Consider the following 21,349-nt stretch of genomic DNA (forward strand, 5'->3'; position numbering starts at 1 on the left):
AATACATATTCTCACAGCAGATGATGGTTACAGAGAGGGCTATTTTTCCTAAATAATACTTTTATGTTAACTTAGCAGTTCAACATTCCCAAGGGCCTTCAAACTAAGTACTGAACTTTCTCCCACTACATGAAGGGCAACTTCAGACCCTTGTGGTCCAAACTTCAATGATTAAACATCCCATCCATTCTGTCTCTGTAGACCAGATATGCTTACTACTCAGAAAATGGCAGCATGAATACATTGATGCCATAAAATGGCATTGCCATGTTATGGTTCCCAATCTAAATCCATTTAGAAGCTTCTGTACAGTGTATCCAACTTAGTGACCACACTCTAAGCCTATAAGCTACTCTAGCTTCAGATGAACTGGATTACTTCAATACACAAATTATAATTTAATGTCCATACAATTGGTTGCCTTCCACCTAAAATTCTAAAGCCCAGCAAGTGACATCATAATTAAGTTTGTTGTGTTCTTCATTACCGAAGCGAGCACATTAAACGTTACCACCCTGAAGGCCAATGTAAGTGAAGCCACCCATGAACTAGACTGGAAATTTTTGTTAATCTACCATTCAAAGTTACCAAGATGTTTAAGTGCCACATTTTGGAATGTTTCAAATGTCTCTAGTCACCATCAAAATCGAGACAGACGGGTTAAAATTAGTCCTCTCTTTATGTACTGTATAATGAACTCCATTTATGTAACATCCCCAAACAGCACAACTGATCTGTGCTGTTAGAAGTCAGGCCAGTGGTGATGCTGGAGATGGGGGTGAATGGAAACCTCAGCTGGAAAAGAGGTACAGGGGGCTTCCGGTTATTGCTCACATTTTGTTTCTGTATTGGAGTACCTTGACAATGCCATATTTGGCTGCAACAAGTCATCAAGCTGTACACTAGCAACGTGCACACTGTTCTTTTTGTATAAATCAACCAAGTTTTAAAACATCAGGGTGGAGGGTAAGATTTGTCTACTTTTGCAAAGACCCTGATAGGTCAGAATTTCAATCCTGTGTGGCATTTCAAAGAGCACTGATTTTGAATGGACAGAAACCAGAACGACAGAAACAACTACATGCTTCCTTAGGTCCACTTTCATTCCCTTTCATTCATTTTTCTTGAAGATCTCAACCATCCTAACAGTAGAGTACCCACCATAGGGGACACTCAGGACAGATCACTATTTGAGTCTCTCTTCCATACAAGTAAATTGGTTCCAACAATGTGTATGCAATAATCGTCACCATATTCTTGAGTCATTCTTTAGTTGTTTTTTTTTTATTAACATATAATGTATTATTAGCCCCAGAGGTACAGGTCTGTGAATCACCAGGTTTACATACTTCACAGCACTTACCATAGCACATACCCTCCCCAATGTCCATAACCCCACCACCCTCTTCCAGCCCAGCAATCCTCAGTTTGTTTTGTGAGATTAAGAGTCTCTTATGGTTTGTCTCCCTCCCGATCCCATCTTGTTTCATTTATTCTTTTCCTACCCCCCAAACTACCCACGTTGCATCTCCACTTCCTCCTATCAGGGAGATCATATGATAATTGTCTTTCTCAGATTGACTTATTTCGGTAAGCATAATACCCTCTAGTTCCAACCACGTCATGGCAAATGCATTCTTTAGTTTTTAAACCACTTTTTAAGAGAGAGAATGAGCACATGCAGCAGAGGGAAGAGGCAGAGGAAAAGAAAAGGGAGAAACAGAATCTTAAGCAGACTTTCACAACCCTGAGACCATGACCTGAGTCGAAATCAAGAATCGGATGCTTAACCAACTGAGCCACCCAAGTGCCCCAACAACCTTTAAAAAAAAAGTCAGTTTTTAAAGTGACTTCTAAAATTCAGTAAAAAATTTCTTCTACAAAGTAAAATATACACTTACCAAACAACATTACACTTAGGAGTTCTCAGTCTCATGGTTTTAAATTTTAATTGCACGTTAAAGTTCCAAATGGTCACATAGAGTGACAGCATTGAAGAGCGTCCAGTTCCATTTTCTCATCCCCAACTGCACTATGGTTTATTGTCAAGCTCCGAGGAAACACAGGAATAGGTTGTACCACAGGGGATGGAGGTGTGAAGCGCCTCCAGAGCAAACACCAACAATCCTGAATCCTGTTAGGAACCTGACTCTCCACCTGTGTAGCTTAGTCCATGTGCGTCAGGATCAACGGCAGATGGGAAATTCTCTAAATTAATTTCCATGTAGAATACAATGTTTATTAAATGGTAGGGACAAGTGTGTACTAACCTTAAGTGTGGATATATATCTATTAACTTGGTCATATAGCATTATTCACAGCAGCAATTACTTAGAACTTAAACCAACAAGAGCTTTTCCCAGGAAGTACTGTATCATTGGCTTTGTTTAGAACTGCCCACACATTGTGACAACAAAAAAGCAGACCAGACTTACTGAAGTGAGTTTCCTTGCTTTGGGTCTCTAGAGCTGTTATAGACCCACAGCTGCACCTGGAGAGGACCACGCCCACTGCCCCACCTGTGAGCAGCAGCTGCCGCCCAGTCTGCACTTGGAAATCAGGCAAACAAAAGCATTCTGAAGACACAAAATAAACACTGAAGTTCAAACACAAAAGCATTTGTATCTCCCACGTTAAGAGAGCCTTTACAGTTTACAGTGAGGGTGGGGAAGGGTGATGGCACTTTGGCACTATTGACTATGGGGCCAATACTATGCTGTGGGGCTGTCCTATGCATTGCATGGCATTTACCAGCACCCGGGGCCCTACACACCACAGGGCCAGTAACACTCCCCAGCTTTCCCCAGATACGTGCCAATGTCCCTGGCTCACCACCAGCTGAAAATCACCGGGGTGGAGGTTAGAACACCTTTGAGAAAGTACACAAGAATCAGGCACAGTGCTCGCCCTAGGGAAGGATCATTTTGTCTTGTTTTAACATCCTTTTAACTTTTTTTTTTTTTTTTTTAAGATTTTATTTATTCACTTGACAGAGAGAGAGCACAAGCAGGGGAGAGGCAGAAGCAGGCTTCCCACTGAGCAGGGAGTTGGAGATGGGGCTCCATCCCAGGACCCTGGGATCATGACCTGAGCTGAAGGCAAACACTGAACTGACTGAGCCACCAAGGTGCCCTTTTCCTTTTAACTCTTTAACGAGTACATCTACTTCTTATTCAAACAGAACTTTAAATACATGAAGAGAGCTAAAGAGACAAGCCAAGAACAATGTTTAGGCAAGAGTATACCACCAAGGAAACGCCAGCAGACCCCTCAAATTACTTTTCCTTCATATTTTATTTATTTTCACATATTTCCCTAATGAACAGAAAACAAAACAAAACAAACAAACAAAAAAAAAAAAACCATCTTTCCAGAAAGATCATCAGGGCCAGGAAAGACTTTCTATATACATGGAAACAAGCGGTCATTTTAAAGAAAGTCTTTCTGGTCCCTCCTCAGAATCACTTATTTTACCCACCATTCTAACTTTCTGTGATTTCTGTGGAACAAAGCAGAAGCAAAGTGGCAAAGCTGAGTCTCCATGGCAAGGCAAGCGTCCCATTCCCAGGGCCTCGCGAAGAGCCCTGCTTGATACTGCACCAAAGAACGAGGGATCTAAAACCAGGAAGCCTGGGTTAGAGTTTCTGTCCTACCACTCTGTCTCACCTCGGGCCCCTGACCAAATCACAGCCTTCCGCACACCAGGTTTTATTTATGGGATGGAGGGGTGATGCACTTCACAGTGCTTCCGAGAATGAACGGATATGAAATATGCACAAGTTCTTATGTAGACATCAAACATTATTGCCTTTATTGTGGGTTTATACAGATCACGATCCCCCACCAGAGGTAACCCTTGGCTTTGCCAACAGGAGTTTAATCACTGAAAATGGCCCTGGCATTGGTTTCACCAGCATCGACAGCAGGTTCAAAAAGGGTGACAATATCCAGACGTAAGAGTGACGGGGAGGGCTGTCTGGGTTCCGATCCTATGAGGCGACACCTGGGCAACTTTCTTCACTTCTACACACCTCAGTCTATCTACAAACTGGGGATAACAGTAGTACAGTTGAGGGTCTTTATTTGCCATAGTTATGTTCTATAAAGTCACTGTGAACACCAAATTCAGGAAAGCTGAACCAGTGTTCCCAAGGGAAACACAGGGATAGGTTCCTGTGAGCCTCTGGTCACAACACCTCTGTCAACCGATCGATTCCTAATCGTGTGTTAGGTATTTCTGTTTTAAGACATCTTCTTTAATATAGATGGTTGACTCGTTAATCTTCAATTCCTAGGCAGTGGTAGTCTAACTCGTGCTTGAAGACCTTCCCTAACACACGCATATTCTCCACCAGGCACCTCTCTGCCTTCCTGCACTTCTGAATGCCAAGAAGCACTCTAACACTATGCTTAGGGGCCATTTTAAACCATAAAAATCACAAGAGGGAAGCTCAAAAAGGCCCCAGAAAGGGGGCGCTCATTAGACCACAAGGAGAGCACTCATCTACAGTGTGAGAAACAGGAAGGCAGAGCGCTGCCTTGTTGGACCTTGGCTGGGAATGTGCACATTAGGCCACGTGCATTCCCCTGCACTCTGCATACATCTGTGAATGGCTGCAAAAGCATACATTTTAACATGTAGCCCGAGACGCAAATATAGAACCTTCACATAATGAGGACTGACTGTGCCTGCCTCACAGAGCTGCTCGGAAAGTTCAGTGAAGGGAGACAGATCAAGCCCTGAGAACTCGGCCATCATGGCATGCGGTGAGCGTTCAGGGAGGTTAGCTGTTACGGTAGAATCTAGCAGGTCCAGAAAATACCACGTGGTGCAGAAAGCATTTAACAAAATGATGAAAAGGAGCACAGGTGGTGACAGAGAAACAGGAGAAAATATGGCAAGGAGGCAAGAAACCAAAACTCTTTTTTTTTTTTTAAAGATTTTATTTATTTGACAGAGATCACAAGTAGGCAGAGAGGCAGGCAGAGAGAGAGGAAGGGAAGCAGGCTTCCTGCTGAGCAGCGAGCCCGATGCGGGACTCGATTCCAGGACTCCGGGATCATGACCTGAGCCGAAGGCAGCGGCTTAACCCACTGAGCCACCCAGGCACCCAAGAAACCAAAACTCTTAACATCTCTTTCCTAACATGATATCACTCTTGCTTTATTCATTCTTCTATTCATTCTCCTTCCTTTCCACCGAGAGGTTATACTCCCTGGGCCAACTATCTACCTTTCTGTTCTCAAATGTATTCTCTGCATGCCCTGCCCTTTTTTGTGACATATCATAGGAAACCACATCTCCCAACCCCCCTTGCCATCTGGTTTCAGGTAGGGTCGGCCTCAGGGACATGTCAGCAGAAGCTGGGAGGGCGGGCACGAAGAGGAAGACAGTCTCTGACCAGCTGCATCTTCTCCACAGACACAGCTCTTCCCAGAGGGGCCCCCATGAGCTTTGTGATACCACCACCAACCCCGACCCTGCTGTAGCCTTGGGGGGGGGCAGCTTCCCATGGCTACAGATCTCTGGGTGGACATATATTCTTCTTGGTAGCTCCCCTCCTCCAACCCGTACATGCTCACTCCTCTATAGTAGGTTCTCTGACAAAGGCCTGGTCTAGCTCTCCTGGTCACTCTAGTATACACAGGTTCCAGAAGGATGCTGGGCCCTGCGACTCTGCCAAGACCCTCCCTGACGCACACTCACCCGTTCCCTCCCACCACCTCTCCTCTCTTATTCAGACTCACTGGCTTCCCTGAATTGAAAGCAAATAAAGGCGTTTGGGGGGGCTTTGTGTGTTTTTTAATTCACTGCTGCAGGGGAAAACAAAGTACACATATAAAAATACTAGAGCTACTCCTGCTTTTTATCAAATTATATTACTTTGGCCACCTTTCCACATGGGCCACTGGCTGCCCCTGCACCCATGGCTTCCTTCTGCTTAAGTGCTACTTACTTTCTAAAGACTAAGCATTACTCTCAACTCATAAATACCTGGATTTAAAAGCCTATGGCACATAGCCAATATTCCCTTGTAGTCAGCACTGGCCATTCCCAGCTGCTGACAGCAGCCTGTGTAATCACTATCCATGAACTGAGGGAACTTCCATTCTCTTTTCTTTCCATTGTTTCTCAGCCCAGTGCATGAAAATGTAACGCCTGGCCATCATCACAAGCAGGCATAAAAGAGGAATAAAAGAGTTCATGTGGATAAAAGAATGCAATAGTGCAACGACTCTGGTAAGTGAATGAGAAAATCAGGAGTTGGGGAAGCTATGGACAATGCTCGTGGCTCACTGAACCCACACTGTCTACCCCCTGGGACACATGGCTGGACTACATTTTCTGGAGAGATGCGGCCAGGTGATGGGAGTCTGAAACAACGGAGTACGAATGGCAAGGGACTATCCACTGCTGGCCTGGCTAAAACCTCCTCCAGGCGGGATCCTATACCTGGTCCCCCCATTCCACAGGCTACCATGGACACCACCACAGGGTCAACTGGGGAGGGCCTAGATGGCCTCGCTCAGTAAAGGACTTCATGAAAGGAATCATTACCTTACACCACCCCTACCCAGCTAAAACTATCAACTAGAGAAAACACTGGGTGCTACCTGCCTGCACACACAGACCCACACACACATGCAGAGAGATCTGCTTGTTACAGAAGGTCATCAACACAGGACACACAGCTTTTGAAGGAGCCAGTCGGATATTTATTTAAGGTGGCCTGGGGGTTATATGAAATAATCCCCAGCATGTCCTTCTAGAAAGATCTCTGAAAGGAAACCCATTTGGGTAGGACCCTCAGGAACAAGCACCTGTTCCTGGTCCCTCATTTCCTGTCAGGGAGAACAGTGCTGCACCAACCAACTTTTACTTCATAGCATAAAAAAACAAGATGCAGAGAGGTCAGCGTGGGCCTCACAGAATAAGAGGCACAGAGCTCAGGTGCCTGGATGGCTCAATCAGTTGGGCATCCGACTCTTGATTTTGGCTCAGGTCATGATCTTGTGGTGGTAGGATTGAGCCCTATGTTGAGCTCTGTACTCAATGGGGAGTCTGCCTGGAGAGTCTACCTCTCCCTCTGCCCCTCCCCCCACTCTCTCAAATAAATCTTAAAAAAAAAAGAAAAAAGCACCAAGAAAAGACCCACAAATCCTAAGTAAGTGTTACTCCAGGTGGAGGGGGAGGATGGTCCAGAGAGCAGGGCCAGACCACAAAGTGTTTCCTCTATGGAGAGTAAGTACTCAACTTGAGGGTAAACATTTTGGAAATTTTTATGCTAATGTGACAGGGTAATTTTCTGTCTTTGAATCCACTAACATAACTAAAATTTTGTATTCTGGACCACCTTGGTGGTGGTTGTTGTTGTTGTTGTTTTTTCACTTCCTGGTCATTTATTTGTATCGTGTCAACCCAGGATGGTTTTCAAGTTTTAAAAAAAACCGTTCTGTTCCTCCAATCACCCAGAATCCCCAAACTCTTCAGCCAAATTCCCAAGGTTCCTGCCTCTCCTGGGTTCTCCTCCATCCTCCTGGTGAGGCCACTCCCTCACCCCACCCCACCCCCGCCCAAGCTTCGAGGCAGTATCTTATTAGCTACATGGTGGCAAACTCCCCAGCAGCCTTCCTGATACGTGAGCTGCCTCTGCAGATTCCTGTAAAGCCACCGTGAGGCTCAGATCGAAATGAAGAGTTAAGTGGCCAATCATCCATCAACATAGCTAAAATAACGCAGGACTCCAGCCCCAGAAAATGGTCACGGTAAGAGAATAAATGACTGGAAACCTGTCAGTGGGCCTTACCCATGTTAATTAACCCGAAAGAGAGCCTCAGCCTGCCCGACACATGCTGTCCATCCATCACTCTAAGCCTGAGAGGCAAAATAAAATGGCCTTGGCCTCCCTCCTCCAGGGAAGTGGACGTTTGCAGAGAGATTGCACACCAGCTTCAGGAGAAATGAGAAGTTCTTATCAGAATGAGTGCTCTGTGTGCGGCACCAAGTCTGCTGCCTTCATCACGGGAAGGGCCCTGGATGTGGAGATAGCATTAGCTGTGCCAAGCAGTACCAGCAGAACTGCCCATTATAGGGAGTCCTGAACTGGCTGCAGAGAGGGATTTAAACATGTATGCATCTCGGGGCATCTGGGTGGTTCAGTTGTTCAAGCAGCTGCCTTCAGCTCAGATCATGATCTCGGGGTCCTGGGATGGAGGCCCACATCAGGCTCCCTGCTCAGCGGGGTGTCTGCTTCTCCCTCTGCCCCCCCTCCCACTCACGTGTTCTATCTCTCTCTCACAGATAAATAAAATCCTTAAAATAAAGTAAAATAAGTATATATGCATCTCCTTGAAACTGAATAGAGAGAAAAACAGATTGATGGCAAGGATGGCCAGGACAGAACGACAGAATGAGCAAAGGAAACCACAGGTAAGGGGAGATCCAAAGAGCACCAATCATCCTCAGAGTGTGGGTGCACTGGGGCTCTGTGTGGGTCTTGGTTCCAGGCAGACCCCATGTTTAAAAAGTTCCAGGGGGGCGCCTAGGTGGCTCAGTGGGTTAAAGCCTCTGCCTTTGGCTCAAGTCATGATCCCAGGGTCCTGGGATCGAGCCCCGCATTGGGCTCTCTGCGTGGTGGGGAGCCTGCTTCCTCCTCTCTCTCTGCCTGCCTCTCTGCCTACTTGTGATCTCTGTCAAATAAATAAATAATCTTAAAAAAAATAAAAAATAAAAAATAAAATAAAAAGTTCCAGGGACAGAAGTACGGTAAATCCACTGTAAAACATAAACATCTTTCACAGTTGATAAGACATCTGTCATTAGTGGCATCAGAAAAGGGACCCCTGAGATATGGAGGAAGGGTGGGGGGAGGGTAACATGAGCGAGTGTTTTAGTCAAGTTTCTGCCCTTCTCTGCATACCTGAAATATTTCACCATTTCATTTTTTTCAAATAAAATCAGAGAAAATATACATGCTGTTGTTTGGAAACCTCTTACTACAAACTGGGGATTCTGATTAGATCCGGCCAAAGCCAGACATACCTTGCGAAGACAACCGCTCTGCTCCTCTATGAGTGGCATGGTGACGAGACACATGGCTGCCCACAGCTCTGACCTCTGTCCCCATGGCCCTACCACCCCCTTCCCTTGGCCCAGGAGGGAAGTAGGTTTTTGTCTGCCATGCCTGTTCATTGGTACTGGGCAGTGGCTCTCCCGCAGGCAATCCTCCAGGCTCCGGGGCACCTGCCAGTTCAGAGAGAGTAACGAGAAGCCCATGTGCACCACTGGCAAAGGGCCAGGAAGGTGACACACATTGCTATGTTAACCATCTTCCCAAAGCCTGCTGCCCCCATCATGCTAGTTTAAGAGCTGATTCCTGCCCCATTCCAGGCGAGCTAGCAGACAACGCATGGGACTCAGCTGCGCAGCAGGCAGCCAAGTTCAGGCGCTGACATTTCCTAAGACATGACAAACGTCCTGGGAACCACAGAAGGAAATCTAAGCCCAGGCAGTGAAGGTGTTTCATTTTAATCGCATCTCACTGCCATCAAAGCCCCTGCCTCTTCTAAGATGACTCATCTTTGACGCCAACAGGAAAACATCATTAACTTTAAATCCCATAATCTGGATTTGATGATTAACATATTTCAATGTCTGCACTACTGGGATAAACACACACACACACACACATACACACACACAATGTCTTCTACCTCAAATCTTTCCCTCTTTATACTCATTTACTCAGCTTACCGTGAGGCCACGGGCCAGGTTCTATGCTAGCCACTGGCGGTATGGAGACTAGGAAGGCCAGTCCTAGCCCTCAAGGAATTTACAATCTAAACAGACCCACAGTAAGTAAAAGCCATTTTGATTCTACTCTGCACCTTCTCTGGCAATATGTATTCACAAGATCTACTGGTGTGGTTCTGGTTTTATTTTTACCACCAACACTGCATCTTTCTCCTCCGGTCATGTCTCAAGAAATCAAAGTTAGAATCTGGTTCTTTGAAGTATTACGGCACCAAAAAACAAAACAAAACAAAAACAGGTATGGGATCTACCAACCCCTTCAAAAAACCCTTTCTGACATCAATTTTCCTCTCTGATCACAGGCTCTGTGATAATCAGAGTTCAAGAGCCATTAGTTCTTAGAAGCCAATATTCCTGACCTAAAAGGACTCCTATGGTCACACAGAAACCTAAGCACAAAGCCAGAGCAACTTTCTCCTACTTAAGTCAAAAAGGAGATGCTGTGGGTGGAATGGTGACCTGCTGCCTCTCCCTCCAGGAAGACCTAACTATTTCCACACTCCTGGGGCTTGCCCCAGTGTATGCAGGCCACGTGCTGCAGACTCTGAAGGCTATTTAAGGGATTATCAGAAACGCAAACTCATCTGTGATACGGCTTTCAAGTTATAAATGTCAATGACAGCCAAGTCTGTGTTGGGAACTCCTCCAACAACAGGTTGACAATAGCCCAATTCGACGGCTCTGGAGGAGGCTGACAGACAGCTGCTCTTTCGTAGTTATTCCCAAAGGAGCCAAGAGGCCCCTCCAAAGGCAGCTAGATATGGCATGCTCAAGAGGGAAGGTGACAACATATTTGGTGGCAGATAGACATAGCTCAGGAGTGCCACAAATGCCAATGCGTCTGCCTGCTCCGTGAAGGCTGTCAACCCCACACAGTGCAGAGCTGAGAGGAGGAGGTGGGGGCTGATACGGACACTTAAAAAAAAAAAAAAAAAAAATTTAAAAAAAAATCGCAGCACAAGGAAAGGCAGAAAGACATATATTTATCCTTCCCATAGCATACGCCATGGCAGTTGGGTATCAGGGACCATAGACCTAGCTCCAGGTCTCCTCGAGGTCAGCCTGCTACCCCCAGCTGCCATGCCTGGCAAATCTCAGTGGGCAGTGCGTGAACTTGCCCTGTCAACAGTGAACTAACTGCCAAAACAGACTCCTGAAGATACACTGTTAAGTTGTGTCGTCCCTGAAATGAAGTCCCATTCTAATTAAGTGATGTGTGTACCCTATGGGGGCATGGGGGAGGGAGAAGGATGGATTAAGTAGGCCTGTTCCATCTTAGACAAAACCCCATGTCCTCAGAAATTCAAACTCCCTTTGAGGTTCTGAAGGAGACACTTCTTGTTTCTCTGGTCTCTCCCAGCAGGACAAATTCTCAAGGTGACAGCTAGAGAGAAGCCGCTGATACAAGTCACATGGTCACATCATTTTCTGGCTCTAACATTAAGGCTTTTACTCACATCAGACATCTGTCTGTTTGTGAGTTGCTGGGGTAGCTTTTTTTTTCCCCCCTGTGGTATTTTCTTTTCCTGTGATGTTGTTAGAGACAAAGTTTGTTCAAAGACCCACACACATAAAAGAAACAGGAATTAGCAATGTTTAAAGTTTCATTCTGTAAGCCTCATACCCTTGACACCCAAATCCTAGCAGGCTGCGAAATCTGGATACCCTGCTCCCAAGTTAACAACTCATTTACCAAGGTAACTCTCAAGGGTAGCTTGGGCGGGGACTTTAGGGACTATGGACTATTCAGATGGTTCAAATAAAGAAGTACTTAGCAAATTTCTTCCTTCATAAAAATACGTCCTTAACTGAGGACTTAGGAAAGTATACTTCTTGAGTTCCTTGATACACAGTTCAGAGACTGTGCGGTCTTTGGCAATCACGCTCTTCGTCGGTCTTACTTATATTCACCTCATGATCCTCTGTGTCAGATTTCCGTTGGGCTGCTCTGAAGGAATCAGCCATTCTATGGAAGGGAATCATGCTAAATAAAGTCGTGTTTGATCATGATTGAATAAAGCAATAAATGGCCTTCTGCTCCAGTCACTTTACTAATTCTAGACAGATAAAATATCCTTGCCCAATTTTCCCAAAAGATTAAACCCTACCAGGCCTTCACCAGAGAGCTGAAGATGTCCCCTGAGGATTGGGGTGGCACTGGGAGAGGCACCCCTCAGCCCTTTGGGACTAGGGGTCCGTATTTAGACTCTTCCAAATGCCAACATCTGACTCAACTATTGGAACTTCTCCCTCCCAAGGGCAAATATCCTGGGTCTATGCTAAGCCACATGGATATCTGCTTACGTCAATACTTACATGACCTAATGGATCCTTCTCCAATGTCCTCTTTAGAACAGTAATCACTCCTGAAACCACAAGGACAAAGACATTTTTAAGTTTCTCCTTTTTAACAACTTGATCTATTGCAAACAGGCTGACAAAGATCATCTACGGACTTTGCCTCTCCCGTTTTGCAACCCAACTGCCTTTTGATGTAGTCTCCCAAAAAGAAATAACCTAAAACAGCTAGTTGAGAGGCCCTATCACTTCAACACCCAAAGGCATTACCAATAATAATAATAATAATAATAAACTATTATCTCATGTGTTAAGATTCAAATCCAACCATTATTAGTTTAGCAGGAGTAAGGCTACGTTTGGCAAAAATGGAGCTTCTGCACAAAACTTCTCTTGTTGCAAGTCTCAGGAGGCACTAAACCCAAGCTTTTACCAATTCTAATGCTTCCCGGACTAGCCTGCATTAATATACACACACAGTTCCAAGTATATGTACACACACAATTTGAAAAACAGATAGCTCTATCACAAAAAACTAAGGAGTTTTCAATAGGAGATAAACCCAACTGAATTGCAAGCCTGTTCATTCAAATATAACAGATTACTTGTGGCAACTTCACCTTGAAGAAAAAAATGTTTTAAAAAAAGAGTGAAAGCATTTTACAAACAGATCTACTATATGCTTCTGATAAAGCTAGTGTCTTCCCTCTAAAATACTCCTTTATAAAAGAAAAAGGGGGAACATGTCCTTTAATAGATCTATTCAGCATGTTTCTGATACTCCTGGAATTTATCATCAGAGAATTATAAAACTGAGTTTGGGAGGGAGTGGGGGAGGCAAGGAGAGAAGGGGGGAAAGCAGGAGGGAGGAAAAAAATAACCATGTTGCAGACCCATGTCCAAGCTGACTGCCCAAAGTATTCTTAAGACTAACCGACTACTGAAGGATCTCACAGCAGAACATGCACCATGTCCTGCTAGGAAATGTCGGAGTTTTGTCATTTTTTAAATTTAAACAAGTCAATTCCCTCTCTATGTGGTCTATAGCATTCAACTACCCTTCGCAGCAGGAACATCTGCGTCCCAGTCAATGGTCTGAGCAGTAACGGGGCCGTGCCCTGGGGCAACTGGGGAGAGGGGGTTCCACCTGCAGCCCTTCCAAACCCACTGACTCCATCCAGCAGTCTTGCCTCACAGACTTTTACTCAAGAAGGATGGAAGGTTAGAAAGAACGCAGTCAATGCCAGGGACCACACGGCCCCCTCTTTATACCAGCCTCCCATCTGGACACAGCTCTAGGTGAAGGAATGGTTTCTGGAACCACAATATTGTGACAGAAAAAACCTGCTAACTCCACCAAGTCCCGTCATTAAGATCTATTTTAGGAAAACAATCCCAAGCGTTTTGGTCAGTATTGAAACCCTTTCATTCACAGGTATTGGTGCGGGCTAACAAAACAAATACCTGTGTGCCTCAGACCTAAATGACACAGGCAGACTTTCAGTGCTTTTACCCTCTACTCTAGGTTTTCTTCAACATCTCAAGTGGTGCATTACATGGCAATTTTCTGACTGAGTGCTGGGATCAAGCAGAAAGATGGTAAGATTCAAAAAATGTTCAAGATGTGCCCTCCGCCCCACCCCCACCTCCCCAAAATTTCAACTTCACCTCCCCCCCATGCTTTCAAATCTCCATTTTTTTCTTCAATGATACTCCTATTAAATAAGAACTCAATCTTGATTTCCCCAGAAGCATCAGACCAGCTAGTCTCCAAGTCATCTGAGAACTACTGCATTACCCTCGGCTCTATCATTAGCAAAATTCATGGTCACCATGAAACCAAAAGGCCATTTGTGTCTATGCTCAGAAAAGCTTTAATGTTCAACTCATCTTAAGTATCATTTCCTGAGGAGCCAAATATATAACATTAATGAAAATTTATGCACTTTACAACCACTTTTAGCCAGGTCTCTAGACCAAGAAAACACTGAAGGAAGCCCTTTCTCCTTCCTCATTTTCAAAACAGCACCACTCGCTAAGATTTCACCCAAAAGTTTATTTTCTGGGGATTAATAGGCTCTCTCACACTCTTCTTGAGCTTTTCCTTTTCTTTCCTCTCTTAATTACACCTCAACTATGAAAGCATTTATAAAGCATCATGGGAATTCAATTCAATCTACAAAGAATAAGGCAGAGATCACAGGGGCTGGTCAGTAAAAACGTAGCCAGGAAAAACTGGAATCCCATTTTCAACCAATATTTTAGCCCTTTGTTATTTGGGAGAAAAGATATTGTAAGTGGCCCAGAAACAAAATAGCCTACTTGACCAGCTCTGAACTCTAGGGTGGCATTCTGTGAGGAATCTGTGTTAGACTTTCTTGCCTCGCATGTTCAAGGACCATCTCTGCAGTACCTTCTCTAGATCCAATGACAGAGGACGATGGCGGCCAATTTCAGACGCTGGGGTCTCACACCTCCTCACTCCTCATGCCCGTCTACACCAGAAGCTGTCAGACTGATCCCCGTCTCAGATTTACATTCAAGTTTTTCACCCTCTTATTCCCTATGGACCCTGTCTCTCCAGAGAATCTCAGAATCTTGATGCCAAACAACCATGGACATAGCTCAATGCAGTCTCTCCCTCTCTCATTTTCTAGAACCTAGTAAAGCAAAGTAGCTCATGGATAGCACTGAAGCTGTCCTGTAGACTTACTCCTGTGAGAAAATAGCTGGAAGGGAGCGTAGAGCCCTGCTCAAAGTAACTTCATGCCTACAAAAATAATTTCAAATGATTAAGACCACCTACTGGTACATGTGAGAAATCAGGAGCATGTTTATAAGCTTTAAGTAATTTGATCTTCCTTATCAAATAACAGAGAGTCACATAAAAAAAAAAAAAACCATAATTGCAATACTGGCCTCAGATGGTTTTCATCTTATGTGGGACAGACTAGCTCAATTCATCACACAGTGAAATTCTGTCCCGTTACAAAGATCCTCGACCTCAGAACCTACACAACCTTAAATACGTTTGGTTGCAACATACTTCAAAACCTCCTAGCATCTTTCCAATTCAGCGAGGCTTCTCATCACACTGCCATTGAAAGTTTCCCAAAATAGAATCAAATCTAAATCTGCCCCACATTGCTCATGCTGCCTGGACTCAAATAGAGAAGTCCGACTCTCACAAGCTGTGTGAGGACAACCCAGTGCCTCTCCCAGCCCCCATCCTCTTGGGGAATCACGGTGTCTGAAACAAAGGGAATCACGGTGCCTCCTTCCAAGGATGGCGGTGGGATTCACACAAGCTAACACTACACAGCCAGAAGCACAGCCAGCACCCTGGAGAGGCAGCAAGCCCTCCACCAACAGTGGGGATTGTCACTGTTGTGGCTGCTACTGCTAGAACAGGACAGTGAATTAGTAGGATAATAAAAGACCATCCTAGAGCCAGTTGGAAGCCTAGAATCACAGCCACTGGTAACGCGTGATACATCACAGTTTCATCTTGTGAACAGCCATTTTGCCAGGCAGGTGTGACAATGACAACAATGTGGTGGCTTGGGACTTGGAATACCCTTAGCTAAAATGACTGTTCTCCTACAGATGGTCCCCACGTAAAGGGCAGGTTTGACTGACAAGTAAGGGAAAAAAAAATTCCCACCTTGCAACTTGAGAATTCATCACTAACTTGAATTCTCAAGACACTGGTATCCATCAAAGTCTATCCAAGATTTTACCAAAACAGGACAGTGGGCCAAGAGAACCAGGAGACCACCTCTCTAGGTTTGCATCTGCTATTCATGTTCCCTCACAATGTCACGAAGAGTAGATGCCCTTGATGAAGCTTGCACACCATCCCAAAAACCAATTTGTATTTTCATCAAGATTATTTTAACAGACACTGGGGAATTAGTCTTAGAGTTCAGTTGCTTGAACCTACCCCAAGTTATACCTGTGTCTGTCCCCTAGCCTAATGGTTCTCAACATGCCATCTCAAACCAGGAGTATCAACATCATTTGTGAGGCTTGCAATGCAAAATCTCAGCCCTCACCTCACGCCTTCTGAATCCCAAACTCTAGGCTGTCGCCCAGGAGATTTGAATGCTAGCTCAAGTTTGACAACCACTGCCAACAGGCTATTAACATGAGGGCTGGGGCATCACTATGGACGGCTCTCTTCCTTCAACTATCTGGCATTTCTCAGATCCATAAAACCTGCTATAGGATGATGTCAGCTGTTCCTTTTATTTTTAATTCCTCATGAGGAGGCTGATGGTGATTCATGCAGCACCTTATGTGACTGCTTAAATAGTAAGAATCCTTCTTTCCCACCCCTAATGGAAGGTGACTGTTGCCTGTTATTTCTGATGTAATTACAGGAACAATTCAGTCACAAAAGCTTGTCCTTTATCAACCTCAGCAAAAGCTGTAATAGAGAGTTGTAATTATAACACTCCATTCTTTCCCATAATGTGCTCACAATAATGTACCCTTTGAAACTGATCATACCACATGTCATAACAAGGAAACACAGAACCCAGGATCAAATTTAGCTTATTGTAAATAGAGATCAAAACTGCAAGTGTCTGGGCACACCTTTTCCAATTGATAGGAAACAAGGATGCATTAGCTATCCGGCTGTACCTCATTCATCTAAGTGAAATATGGGGGGGGGGCGCTCGGGGAGGGGAGGATGTTGGTTTAATGCATTCTGTGGTCCTAAGGTAACCTCACAATACTCAACGGTCTTCTCACCAGACACTACCCATCATCTAACTAATTATCAAAGCAGGAAGCATTAAGGAGTATTTCCTAAATAATAAATAACCCTTTTCCATACCTTTAATTTGTTGATGTGTGTATTAATTTGGAGAAGTTAATTTCATACTTGCTGTGAGGTCTCCTGATGAATTGTGAATACCAGCGAATTATTAATTTCCCTTTCCTTTTTGATTAATTTCACACTTAGGCTGGATAAGAAAGGTGAGATTAATGATGTCTGGAAGACAATGTTCAGTTCTTGTAAGATACTAAATCAACCTTATGTTCAAGTAAACAGAGAACGCAGATAAGGCAATGATAATGGAACCGTCTCTAGCAGGCATCCAAGGTGCCATGCAAATAAAAGCCCAGAAACGCAGAGGGTTTAAGCTGTTAACTCTGGTGAATGCTCTTCCAGGTGGGGAGGAGAATAAGAGCTAGAGTTCTGAAGATTGCAGTATGCACCCATCAACTTGTGCCCTTACCAGTGACTGAAGAGATGCATTGATTTACCACACAACAATTCTCCATTTTCCAAGGGTCCTTCTGTGCATTACTCAGCTTCTTCACATCCTCATCTTTTCTGGACTCTCTGCAACAACCTCAGGATTCCTAGCTCAATATGTACTGAACAGACAGGTCTCCTTCTTCAGAGCATAGACTCAGGCTTGACATGCAGTTTTAGTACGCACATATATGCTCATCCAATTTCTGAGAGTATTGCCCACGTTAATTGAGAACCTGCTAGGTACCAAGACACTAGGCACTTTGTATGACTTATCTAACATAACAATTGCAGGTGAAGAAACTAAAGTTCAAAGAGCTACCTAGTTTGCATAAGCAACCCCCATCTTCATATAGATCTGTCAAACTCCCAAGCCTGGAGTCTTGCATACACTGCCTCCCTAAAGCAAGAGCCCAAAGAACATTAATGGCTGCCTGGACATTATTCCAGAAGACCTGAAAGCTACAGACATGCCGTCTTCCTCCAAGAAACTTCCCTGCCTAATCCAGCTCCAACGGACCCAAGTCTTGTTTGCATCCAAGTATTTAAAGACAATGTCACAACTCCACGCTATCTATTAGACTATCTGATGTCCACTAGAGTACACTGTGTCTTAACCCTCCCCTCACAAACAGGCCTGCCCAACTGAAACCTATATCCAAGTCCTAATGCAGCAATCCATCATCTCTGGCCATTGTCTCCAGCAGTGCTGTCCAATATGGTAGCCACTTACTATATGTGGCTCAACTTAAGTCAATTACAACCAAATAAAATTAAAAATTCAGTTCCTCAGACATACTAGCCACATGTCAAGTGCCCAATATCCACATGTGGCTAGTGGTTATTCTACCCTACGCTACCGACACAGAACATCTCCATGATGGCAGTTAAGTACCGCTGGGTGGCGCTGGTGCAGAGATCGCTCAGGGCAGCGCCTTTTAATCTAATATCCACCAAACCTGTGCAGGAGGACAGAGCCTCTTCCTTACAGACCTCACTAAGGGTGCCATCAGACCGCAGTCATACCTATGTGTCTTCAGATCACATCCTTTAAGGACTAACATTCCTTTGACAAATCATGTTATTCGGTAAACATATAAATAAAGCATGTGGATTGACCTCAGAGAACAGAAAGGAGACAGAAAGGAGAAGAAACAATCATCATGAGCCCTTCCATTTGGGCATAACCACCCTGTGCAACTGTAGGTGAGGACAGACTCAGCAGCAACTGCAGACACAGGTGCGGTCACCCACACAGCAGTGTGCCCGAGGTGCAGCCTCACCAAAGCACTCTCTCCTTGAGAAGTTAATCTCTGCTGTTCCTCCTTGGCAAGAGACAGTCCCCAAGTTTGGGCTCCTGTTTCTAATTATTAAAGAAATCAGTGCAAGGAAACCACTTCTCAAATCACTCTCAACCGTTTCACTAAAAATTGGATCATCAGCAAAGGAGACAAACTTTTGGTGACAATGACAGTGTGACAGCGGCTAGGAGACAGCCTCTGTCCCCTCAGTGACACCTGACCTGGAAGGAGTTACCTCAAAGAGTTCCAGGAATGAAAAACCTGAGAAGCTCCCATCTGGGCAAAGATCCTAAAATATACTGTTGGTTACTATTAAATTGGAACAATCTGGATATAACATCCAGAGTGGTAAACATCAAGGTCACTGATCTGACCTTCGATTGTTATAACCTACAAGTGCGAAGCATATAGTATTTTTTCCCTTTGTCAGTTCTTCATTGCTTTCCTCCTCCACCCTCCCCGCTGTCTGGGCATTATGCCCAAGACAAGCCAGTCTTCATGGTGGCCAATATGGGTTATAAAATGATGGACCCAAGTCTAAACGTCAACTTCAGGTAATTCCCCTTGACAGTCCCAGCCTCAAGATGGTACACAGGGTGGACCTGGGCATCTCTTACCACAGTGATAAAAGAATGGGAACTCCACGGAGCTAGGACAAGAAAATCAAGGTAAAGAACTTTTTAACAAAAATGCAAATCAAGGGCACCTGGGTGGCTCAGTGGGTTAAGGCCTCTACCTTCAGCTCAGATCATGATCTCAGGGTCCTGGGATCAAGCCCCGCGTCAGGCTGTCTGCTCAGTGGGGAGCTTGCTTCCTCCTCTCTTTCTGCCTGCTGCTCTGCCTGCCTGTGTGCTCGCTCATGCGCGCTCGCGCTCTCTCTCTCTGTCAAGTAAATAAATAATAAAATCTTTAAAAATAATGCAAATCAATTCATCCTTGTGGAGGAAAGAGGAGATGAACCAACACATTCCTCTCTTAGGGTCTAGGAAAGTCATCTAATGCTGGATCAATGTTCCGCTCTCCTGCCTGTCATCGGGGCATTACTTAACTTCACTGAAGGACCACAGCCCACTGAATTACTAACCCTAATGAGACTTCCAACATTCACCCTTTCCTGCTCAGTGCCTCACAACAATAGCTTCATAACCTGTGGACATTTCTCAGGCCTCATCCCCCCACCCCTGCAATCCTTCCTGACAACCTGCCAGATGAACTTCGGAACTCCCCCCCCCCCCCCCCGCACCCGCCACACACACCAGCCTTTCCACTTCAACAAGGCGGCTCAGGTCACCATCTTGAAGATCAAACCCTGGCCTCTTAGGCCCTCCAAAATCAGGAAGGACGGCTTTGCTCAATGAACTAGGCTCTCTTCTCCCTGCCCCTAAACATCCATGCACATACCCTTCCATAACACAAACATCGACTCTGGGAAATTTTCCCAGACCTGAAGGCTGGCTCCCTCCTGTGTGTGGTAACACTCAAAACCAGAATGTCAACCCCTCAAGAGCAAGGGGTGTCAGAGTTTTCCATATCTCTGAGGAACCAGAAGCTTAGACCCAGAATCTTACACAAAACCGACACTTCTTAAATATTTCATAATCCACTGAAAAGCGTTCCAGTCCAGGGGCACTTGGGTGGCACAGCTGGTTAAGCGTCTGACTCTTGGTTTCAGCTCAGGTTGTGATCTCAGGGGTGTGGGATCGAGCCTTGTGATGGGCTCTGCACTCAGCGTGGAGTCTGCTTAAGACTCTACTTCTCCCTCTGCCCTTTTCTACCTCTCCTCCAACCCCCTAAGATAAGTAATAAATCTTAAAAATAAAAAGGATTCCAATCCATGCTTGTAAGTCCATTACCCTGACTGGATTCTCAGACAACTAAGACCCCTTCAATATACAGTTTGCTCACTAGGAGCCCATGGAAGCTCCATAATGCGAAAGGAGCCCAGGTCTGGACTCACGCCTCTTGAATTCCAGCTCTACTGTGTACCAGGTACGGCCCTTTACACCTCCAGGCCTCCCTTTGGCCTTCTGTGAAACCCAAGTAATATTAGAACCTACCCCCCGGGGCACTGAGTTCAAGAAACACAGGTAAAGCCCTCAGCTTAGTGCCCAGCCTCCAACAGATGGTCAATAAACATTACTTTACCGCTCTTTCTCCTATTTTAAGTCTCCTTAAGGGGACATGTAGCATAATCAAAACAACATGGTTATGAGGATAAAAGTCACCTGTGTTCAAATTCCAACTCTATTTAATAGATCCCAGCTGTGGGACTTTGGGGATATTAGTCCATCACTGCCCTTCAAGACCTTTATCTATAAAATGGGATAAATAATCAACCTCAAAGGGTCAGTGTAAGGATTGCATGAGAGAATAGATCTCAAGTTCCCAGTACACAGTGAGCAACTCAATTAGTGGCATTTGCTAAGTATGATGTCAATCCAAACACAACTGGAAAAAACATCCTCATGCTCCTTGCTCACATCTGCCATGTCCTTCCAGTCACATTCTTTAAGCTCATAATCCAGGCCCTGGCCTTTTAGCTGACACCCCCCACCTCCTGGGTCATGAGCCTTCACACAGAGTCTTCACACAGAGAATGCATTAAAAAATCACATGGAGAGCTGCAAGGAGATTCATTTCCTCAAGGCAAAGATGTGCATCCTCATT

The 21,349-nt window shown here is 44.9% G+C and overlaps 1 protein-coding gene across 3 annotated transcripts in view; it reads right to left on the reverse strand.

Moving 5' to 3' along the window:
* The window catches only part of MGAT5 (alpha-1,6-mannosylglycoprotein 6-beta-N-acetylglucosaminyltransferase), a 351,528-nt gene that overhangs the window by 293,261 nt on the left and 36,918 nt on the right, over nt 1-21,349 (reverse strand). For 2 of the 3 annotated variants that reach the window (XM_047722521.1, XM_047722522.1), the window contains exon 2: nt 12,131-12,180. The exons of the other annotated variant lie outside the window; for it this stretch is intronic. The gene's annotated coding sequence lies outside the window, so the exon portion shown is untranslated. The remainder of the gene's footprint in view (nt 1-12,130; nt 12,181-21,349) is intronic. 3 annotated transcript variants of the gene reach the window in all.

The sequence above is a fragment of the Lutra lutra genome, chromosome 3 (genome assembly GCF_902655055.1).
Source record: "Lutra lutra chromosome 3, mLutLut1.2, whole genome shotgun sequence".
Lineage (NCBI taxonomy): Eukaryota > Metazoa > Chordata > Mammalia > Carnivora > Mustelidae > Lutra > Lutra lutra.